This window comes from Coturnix japonica, chromosome 30 (assembly GCF_054131305.1).
Source record: "Coturnix japonica strain WE chromosome 30, WE-NBRP24, whole genome shotgun sequence".
Taxonomy (NCBI): domain Eukaryota; kingdom Metazoa; phylum Chordata; class Aves; order Galliformes; family Phasianidae; genus Coturnix; species Coturnix japonica.
Window position 1 is genome coordinate 2,819,900 of NC_140692.1, and position 9,741 is coordinate 2,829,640.

General features: G+C 47.1%; 2 long non-coding RNA genes across 2 annotated transcripts; both read right to left on the minus strand.

The window, feature by feature from the left end:
• Window positions 1-3,007: 3,007 nt before the first annotated feature.
• Window positions 3,008-4,413, minus strand: LOC146755801 (uncharacterized). Its single transcript, XR_014937923.1, has 2 exons — window positions 4,292-4,413; window positions 3,008-3,506 (listed from the first exon to the last, which is right to left on the minus strand). It is a non-coding gene; the product is annotated as an uncharacterized LOC146755801 (long non-coding RNA).
• A 3,910-nt stretch (window positions 4,414-8,323) lies between these two features.
• Window positions 8,324-9,479, minus strand: LOC146755802 (uncharacterized). The gene is made up of 3 exons (XR_014937914.1): window positions 9,219-9,479; window positions 8,883-9,013; window positions 8,324-8,407 (listed from the first exon to the last, which is right to left on the minus strand). It is a non-coding gene; the product is annotated as an uncharacterized LOC146755802 (long non-coding RNA).
• Between the last annotated feature and the right edge of the window lie 262 nt (window positions 9,480-9,741).

Consider the following 9,741-nt stretch of genomic DNA (forward strand, 5'->3'; position numbering starts at 1 on the left):
CAGTTCCGAGTATTGGCCAGCAGGTGGCAGCAGAGACCACGGAAAGAACGTCTGCGGGACAGACCCTGGGGATCTGTTCTCTTTTGATTATAGGGGAAGAACACAAAGATGGAAGAGGAGGGAAGGGGGAAAAAAAAAAGAAAAAAAGAAAAAATCAAATCACAGCAAAGAAATAAAAACTTCTCCAAATGTAGCAAACGTGAATCTCTGTCAATAAATAAATGAGTAATTGAATTGATGTTCCTTCCCTCCCCCCCTCCCCCCCCAACTTCTGAGATGAAAAAAAACCACCTGGTATCAATTGGACAGATGCACACAGTGAAGCCAGGGATGGTCTGAAACGCAAAGCAGCTGAGCAGCTTTTAGAAGAAAACAGAGTAGTAACAACTTCTGTACCTACATTCACCACTCTGAGATCCTGTCTGGGTCACCCAAGGCTTGTAAATAACCACTGGGTCGGTTCTGATGTCGAGTGATTTGTTGTCAGTTCTCTCATGGTTCTCCGGTCAGTTCTCCGGTGCCAGGATCTGCCACAGGGCATTCTGACCACGGGCATCATGTTTCTACGCTGCCACCTGCATTGAACAGGCAATGGGACTGCCCAGCATGTGCAAGGCAGCACCTCTTTCACACCACCAGAATGTTTAAGGCTGTTGGGATTGTTGTTAGCGTCCCATTAACAGTGAGGCTAGAGATACCCTTAGGATTGACATTACTATTAGCATTACTTTGATGGTGCCCTATCTGGGTCATTTCCAGGGGATGTCAGGAGTAAGGCACAGTGTCAGGAGTTAAAGAACAGACTCTGTTACTTTATAAACGTGATAATAGAGAGAGTTCATTGGAAAAAGTACAACTCTTAAATAATACAAAGCATGCTTCTGATTGGATGCAGGCATCATCTGGGCTCTGATTAATATTACTCTTAAGGTAAAGATTATTGTTACCATAATGATTTTTTTTTTTTGGATTATGATCAGGGTTAAGGTTCCTTTTGCTACAAACTTCTAGCATCATTTTTGTTGTTACATTTGGAGTTAGAGATGATTTTAGAATCAGGGTAAGGGTTAGGATTAGAGTTACATTGTGGGTTAATGCTGTTATCTTTACAGCTCCTGTGAGGGTTGGGGTCTGGGTCAGGTGTTTAAAAAATGAAATGAAAAAAGAATTAAAAAAATATATTGAAAGCTTCAGATTTCCTTAATCTTTGTGGGAATCATATAATGTGCAATTCAGATCTACCTCTTCGTGCAGTGACTGCCTGTAAATTTGCTAGAGCCTAATATAATATGGCCTTGTGCTTTCCACTAACTCACCTTCATTTCATTTTCATTACATTTCCTTGGTAGTCAGATTTTGGTGTGTGGATATTTTAAAACAATCTAACTGACATTGGCCAAAAATTAAAAATAAATAAATAAATGCACGACAGCATCAATTGTATCAATTTTTATAGATAAGATACAGAAGAGCAGTTTCCCTTAGTTTTCTGTGCCTCTTTACTTTCTTACTCTCTCCCCTTGTGTGAGAAACTCTCAAAGTCAAAGATTTCTAGTTAGGCAAAGATGGCAGCGATAGCAGCAGTGCTTATTCATTACTGCAATACTGCGCGCACATCCCCTGTTGGCAAGGGAGAAACTGCACACCAGTCAGTGAAATCAATTCTGTTCTGTGCCCTAAACCCAATGCAGGTGATGCTCTCATGGCTCTCATTGGTTGAGCATCTCAGGCTCACAGACTCCTCGAGACTGTTGCTAGGATTCATTTCCATAGAAGGTCAATTACCAACCTCTTGTTTTTAGGTCTGCCTTGTACTTTTCTGCGGACAGAGAAAGGCGATGTTTCCAACAGTCAGTACATTCATTCTGTCCTGTGCTGGGCTCTACCCACCCTGTATTTATCTTGTGCTTGCCTCAATTCTACCCATGTCAGAATGCCCCCAGTCTGAACTTAACTCTGTTCAGCAACTTTCTTGGTGGAAAAACGACTTATACAGCTGTTTTACAAGAGGGTTATACATTCAGGTAGGGCCTACACTATGTACTGAAAATACTGGAAACCTCCACTGCAAAAACACAATCTACCTCTCCCATCTGTGCAGCCTTGCAGACCCAGAGCACGCCAGGTTATTTCTGCTTTCATAGCATTTGCATGCTGTAGGGTGAGCACAAGGTTCTGCTGCTTGATTCTTCTGCAAGAGCTGCCTACCGGCAAATGGTTGCAGGGATGGAGGATGTGACAGAAAGCATTTGTCTCCACAAGAGCAGAGTTACATTCAGTGCAGAGTGTGAGAGTCAGGTTGGTGTGGAAAAGCACTGACACGCTGGGGATGATGCAGTGCTCACATGTCTAACACTCACAGACATTACTGTCAGAAGGATGGTGCTGTGTTGTGCTTCTACCTTTGGCAGCCCCTGGAGAAATGCTGTGGCACACAGAACACCTTTGTATTGCACTGACTGCTGCCATGCAGCATGGATTTAACACACCAAATCCAGAGGAGCACAACTGCATCTAACTGCCCTGAGAAAAACTACTGTAGCTGAAGAGATGAGGAGGCAGCTGCTCATCTGCAGAACAAGCAGCACTGCCAGACACTGGGCCAGGTGAGCACCTCCTGCTGCAGCGTGATGATGACAGGGCTGGAGATGATCTGCAAAGCCAGCTTAAAAGTGGGAGACATGAGTCAACATGGCAGGAGGACAGAGGTGTTAGGGAGCAGCCAAGGCATCAAAGAGTATCAAAAGGCTTTAAAAGGTATCACAAAGCAACAGCCAGGAAGACTGGGATTATCATGAGCAGCAACCTGGATGCTAGAGATTATTTGCTGCCATACAAAATGGTAGAGATCTTGCTGCTGACATCCCAAAGCCATGCAAAATGGGAACCCAGAGCTCTGCCTGCACGAACCCCACAGCCATAGCATTGCAAGCTGAGCTGCCTTGCTGTTTGTTGCATTCATCCCAATCCCTGTGAATGAAGACTCGGAATGCAGCCAAGGCGATGATTGAGCATGAGAGTGACTTTATTCAATAAAAGACAGGAGGGCTTGAGAGGTCAAGGGTGAAGATGGGACTCCTCTTGTCAAGATGAGAGTGGCTCAGAGCTGGTGCTGCTGCCTGGTGCCTGGGACTGGCAGCCTGACTCTAAGTCCCCATCTACGATGCTCAGCTTCACCTCACTGATGCTGACCTGCTCCTGCATGGTGGTGCTGCTGTTGGGGCACTCGGGCTGTGCTTGGGATGGGCAGCACTGCAAAGGCACTGGGTCACAATCCAGGCAGGTGACTGTGGTGTCTGGCAGGCTCAGGTCAGGAGCTTCAGCAGAGCCAGGAGATATGAGAGCATGAACGTGGATGAGCCCCTTGTGTCCATCACTGCTACCATGTGGAAGGCTGTCATCCGAATTGCAGCGATTTGTGCTTAATAAGAACTCTCCATTGATGGAAACACACTGCACATCACTACTTGGTTTGGATCTTTGGGGTTGACAAGGGCTCGAATTATCTAGGAAGGCACAGAAACTCAAGGGTTAGTGTCAAACGTTTGCAAGTTGAATCATGCAAGAGGTTGCTGATACTTGGTAATAGAGTGGCGGCAGGACGAAGCAAATAAGCTTGAAGCAACAGAGCCACTGTCTTGAAAGTGATCCTCGTGCAGGTCCATAAGTTTTGACTCTGCCTGGACTTCATATGGGGCAGTATGACATCACAAAGGGGTGATATGATGTCACAAATGGGCATTATGACGTCACAAATAAGCATTATGATGTCACAAAGGGGCACTATAATGTAAAAAAGGGGCATTATGACATCACAAATAAGCATTATGACGTCACAAAGGGCATTATGACATCACAAAGGGGCAGCATGACGTCACAAAGGATTGTTATGACGTCACAAAGAGGCATTATGACATCACAAAGGGGCATCGTGACGTCAGAAAGGGGCATCGTGATGTCAGAAAGGAGCATTATGACATCACAAAGGGCATTATGACATCACAAAGAAGCATTATGACATCACAAAGGGGCATTATGACATCACAAAGGGGTGTTACCATCACCCTGCGCCCAACTCCTCTCTCCCTCCTATTGGCTTCCTCTCCCACCAATCCCCGATCTCCCCTCCCCTTAGGCATTGAATTCTCTTCTCACTACCTCCTCCCAGTCCTCCCCTAGGAACAGAAACCATTCAGATTCTACAGCAAACTACAGCATCTGCACTGCAAGAGCTCACTGAACCACCTGCAACAATGAAACACGGTTTTGGAGAGTGGGTTTGAAAACACACCTTTAGACAGCTGTCTCCCTGTAGCCAAAAGGAAACCAAGCAGCAAAAGAAGAGTCCAGCCTGAAACATGCCCATGCTACTAGCCCAGGTTTTTCACAGTCAATGCAGAATCCATCCTGTTCATGAGGTGACAAATGACCAGTGGGTCTCCCCTTGCTCCACCCCTTCTCCTTCAAAGCCAGAAAAAGAAAGAAAAAACAAGCTTCTGTACAGCTGCCGTTATTTCTGACAGCGAGTGTAATCACAGAATCATAGAATGGCCCGGGCTGGAAGGGACCTCAAGGATCATGAAGATCAATCGCCTCCCTGTCCCTGCTGGCCATCCCCTCTTCTGATGGAGCCCAGGGGACCATTTGCTCTCTGAGCTGCAAGAGCACGCTGATGGCTCACGTTCTGTTTTTCATCCACCAGGACCCCCAGGTCCTTCTCTGCGGGGCTTCTCTTAAGGACTGCTCCTCCCAGGCTGTACAGATGCCTGGGATTCCTCCAGCCCAAGTGCAAAACCTTGCACTTTGCTGTGTTCAACCTCATTAGATTCACCTAGGCCAACCTCTCGGTTGAGCTCCCTATGAATGGCATCCCTTCCTTCCACTGCATCAGCCCCACCACTCAGCAAACAGCAGAGGGTGCACTCCATTGCATCATTGGTGTCACTGATAACCATGTAAAAAAGCACTGGTCCCAAGACAGACTCCTGGATGACACCACTTGTTATTGGCCTCCACCTGGACACAGAACCATGAATCACCACCCTCTGTCTGTGGCCTTTCAACCAATCCCTTATCCACCAGGTGGTCCACCTGTCAAATCCACATCCCTCCAGTTTAGAGATAAGGATGTGGTGGAGGGCCATGTAAAAGATCTTGCTCAAGTCCAGGTCAATGACATCAGTTTCCTTCCTTTTGTCCACAAATGCCGTCACTCCATCATAGAAGAGCACCAGATTGGTTAGGCATGGCCTTCCCCTGCTAAAGCCACGCTGACTGTCTTGGATCACATGCTCATTCCTTATGTGATCAAGCATGTCTTTGAGGCGGATCTGTTCTTCACCATCTTCATCACAGTTCTACATTTGAATCAAATAATTGGTGTTGCTGTCACCAAGAAAACCTCTTTGTCTTCTACTCCTGCTGCACATCTGTGCTTTCACCAGAAGCAAAGGGCGAGGCCACCTCCTAGATCCAAATTTTAAGAAACCAACACCCAATAGGTGTCATCTGAAGTAAAATAGGAGAGAAATTAAGATGACTCTTTTGCATCCAGCTTGGATCACTCCCTCACTCAGGCACACCACCATCAGATCAAGGAGATGCTGCCTTCAGCTTAGAGACTGTATGGGAAATCACAGCTTGAACCTCTGATTAATCAGCTGAGGCAAGTGTTGGGCCAGCTGCGGGAGCACAGGTGAGAGTAATCTAGCTGTGCTCCCAGAAGGGGTGGACCTCGACTGCACCTCTTCTGAGACCTCACCTCATTTAAAGGCTGACCACCACTAAGGCAGAATCTCTTGGAGACTGCTCCCCAGTTGAGACTGCCTCAGCTTTCTGGTCAAGGCACCAACATTGGTGAGTTTTCCTTTGCTAATAATCTTTGACTATTTACCACCATCTTGGTTAACATCTTTTTACTAGCCACCCTTACAGAGACCATAAGGGCTTGGGCTTCCAAACTCTCAGCAAGCATTTGGATCAGACAGCTTCCTGCTGGGGAGCCCCCTGCATCACTGCTGCCTCCTTTCGTACTGGACCTGCAGATGCTTCAGAGCTCATTAGCATGGACTTCCTTCCTCCCCTCAGCAGCTGCTCCTGCACTCACCTTCATTCCTACTCAGATACCGGCCGCTTCCAGCACCAGCTGACCTGCAAGACACAGAAAGGAAAGGTGGGAATCATGCAAACGCAGAAGCCCAAGGCTGCGTCACCACCACGTATGGCAGCCTCGGGAAGTCAGCTGCAACTACATCCTTTGTCAGAATGGAAACAGGCACCGTCAATTAAGTGTGACCTCTGAACTCATTGCCACCATCAGAAATAGGCACTGAAATTGCTCACTTCACTGCAGCTGGTTACCTCCTGATTTTGGGTAAATGCGGTCACTGTCTTGAGGGCTACCAGAAAAACGACATCAACTTCATTGTAGGTGGTTAAGTTTGGAAGCTGGACTTGAGCAAGAAAAGTTTCTCAGCTCAGAATCACAGAATTATCAAGGTTGGAGAAGACCTACAAAATCATCTGGTCCAACCATTACCAATACTTCCCGGATAAATCATACCTCTCAACACAACATCCAAACGTTTCTTGAGCACTCCCATGGTCGGTGACTCCACCACCTCCCTGGGCAGTGCTATCCAATGCCTGAATACCCTTTAGGGGAAGTAATATTTCCTAATGTCCAGCCTGAATCTTTCCTGGCACAGCTTAAAACCATTCCCTCTAGATCTATAACTGATCACACGAGAGAAGAGGCCAAACCCCAGCTCACTACAACCTCCCTTCAGGACGTTATAGAGAGTTATAAGGTCTCCCCTGAGCCTGCTCTTTTCCAAGCTGAACAATCCTAGTTCCCTCAGCAGCTCCTCGAAAGGTTTGTGCTCCAGACCCCTCACTACCTTCGTAGCTGAAGACGTTCCAGAACCGCAAGGTTTTCTTGCAGGGAGGGGCCCAAAACTGAATAGGTCAAACATCCTTCTCTCCATCACTGCTGTCACGTGGAAGGCTGTCCTTGGAACTGCAGTGACTCATGCATCCTAACTGCACTCCATTGATGGAAGCACAACGTGCATCATTGCAACTTGCTGGTGGGTTCCTGTATTGGCAAGGGATCGATTCACCTGGAAAGAGTAGATACACAGCATTTAGCGTCAAACTTTCACTGTCCAAGGAGGCAAAGGCTTGGTGCTGCCTGTCAAGCAGGTTTCAAGCAGCTTGTGAGACTCATCTGGGAAAGACAGGAGTCAACCAAAGATGTCAGGCACGGGCTTGAATGCCAGAAGGAGGTACAAGCCCACTGAAAGCATGAATTCTACCTGTGTTGCTGACAAGCAGTGTTTTGAAAGCTGGATTTGCACCCTTACCTGCCAGGACCACGACTTCTGCTTCAGAGGGCTCCCTGGCACTGCTCTGCAGTTGGTGTTTGGCCACAGGGGATGGTTTGCCCAGGCAGAAGCAGGAACGCCAACTGCCAGCTGGTGACTCTGCCCTCTTACTGGGAGAACTCAGTCTGGAGAGAAAACAGAGCATGCTGTCAGTCGTGGTGCAGGATGAGGGAAGAGCTGCACCAAGCCCTTGCCAATAGTTGTCTGTTCCCGCCACTGCCTGCTTTCTGCTGAAACACAGCCTAGAAACACCCTCTGTTTCAAACAGCAGAGGATGCTTCCATTCCTACAGCTCAGCCCTCAAGTCCTGCTGGCTACATTCCTCTCAATGATTTCAAGCAAGATTCGGAGCATGTGAGCAAAGGCTCCACAGCCGGACAGGAAAGGAGCTGGCAGGCGTAACTGCTTTCTGAGGAACCGTACAGTTATAAGGGAAGTTCAAAAGCATCCCTGACTCTTACATTAACACCTCCTCGGCCTCAGCTCACTGCCACCTTTAATTTCTAGTGCCAGCAAGTCTGACCAACAGCTCTGCTTACAGGAGAAGCACAATTGGTTTCAGGCACATGGCCCTGAAATCTGGAAAACCCCAAGATTTCCATGTACAGCCAGCACAGAACAGGATAGACGCCAGCATGGCTTTCTGCATCTTGTGACTGCCTGCCCAACCAGGAAGGAAAGGCACCTTGTGTGGCTCCACTGAGGCCATAGGGCAACTGTGTGTTAGTTGAATCCTCAAAGATATAATGGACAAAAAATAAACCAATAAAAATCATCCGAACAATGATGGTAGGGGCTGGAAAGGGAATTCCTCTTTCTTTATCTTTCAGATGGAAAATCAATGATTGCGTTGAAGTTCCTCAGTACAGCTGCAGGCCCTTCCTCCACTTGTATCTTGCTGCTCCGTGTTGCAACAGGAGAGCTGCTCTGGCCTCTCCTCTCAGCCTGTGCCGCCTGCACGGTGAGCAGCTTTGTGGATGGAGAGACCCACACAGACTTGGGCCCAGGCAGAGAACTGTGCCCTGCAAGGGAAAACCACAGCTAAGACAGAAAAGGAAGCAGCAGCACAGCCATCCCCATTCTGCATATCTCTCAGAATTGCTCATCCGAGCCACTGGAAGAAGAGGAGCTCAAAATAACTGTGTGCTCAGAGGTATGCTCGTGGCAAAGGACACAGCCACAATTAAGAGCAGCTCACTGTATCTTAAGAGGCAAACAAAAAGCCTAGAAAAACTAGGGGCCAGAGATCTCAGAAGGCATCACTGCCACACTTCAATCAAGTTTCACCTGCTTGCAAAACATCTTAAGAGCAGTGATGGTTTTCTCCATGTAAGGCTTGGACACTCTCAGGACCCATCAACAGGGCAACATATTCTAACCTAAGCCCAGAAGCCTGCTGTCTCCTCAACAGTAACAGAATTTTCAAAGGTCTTGGAGAAGCCCTGGATTGGATGAAGCTGTCAGATTTAGATCAAGCTAATGGAGGAAGATGCTCACCTACAGCCTCTCCCATGGCTGGTGTGGATTTGGAGCAGAAAAGGACGTCTGTGTAAATAGTACTGTTGAAATATCAACTGGTAGAGCAGTGTTGCACATTGTACAAATCACAGTTGGACATCCATGGACAGCTGATGATAAAAGTAATTGTAGGGGAAGAGCTGGATGAAATATTGTTAAAAACAAATAATCATTTTAGCTGCACGTTTGTAAGCATTTCTTTTCATCCTTCTCAAAACAGTTTCATGGCAGAATCAAGAGGACACGTTCACACAGACATTTCCACAGCCAGACTAGGGAATAATCAAAGAATATCAACCAAAACGTGTTTCCTACCAGTTACATGAATCTTGAAGGTGAGTTTCTAGCCAGCAGCCTTGCAGCTGTACTCCCCTTTGTTGCAGTAATTCATTCCTGGATGTAAATCACATGTAGAAAAGTGTTGCTATGATACTAGATGACCAAGAAAGTCCTATAGCCAAAATGTTTTGCACCAGAGAGGCTGTCAGTTGATCCTCCAAATGCAAGACACACAAAATGAAGCGTTCCTTTATCTCTGGGATTCCAAGCATTTTCTCACCTCTGACTTTCACTTGGAATGTTGCTTTGTCATCTTTTGTTTCACAGCTGTAGCTCCCTTGGTCTTTCAGGGTCACATTTTTGACCATGAGCTTGCGGTGCGTCCCCTTGGAGATGATGGTTGTCCTCTGGTCCTGCTTCACCTCTGTTTCATCTTTCTTCCATACGACAGCTCCGCTTGCAGCTGACACCTCACACACCAGCTCCAGGTCTTCAGAAGGACTGACTAATATTTCTGGAGTCGTTTTGGGCTTGTTGACAAAATCAATGGCTTCATCTG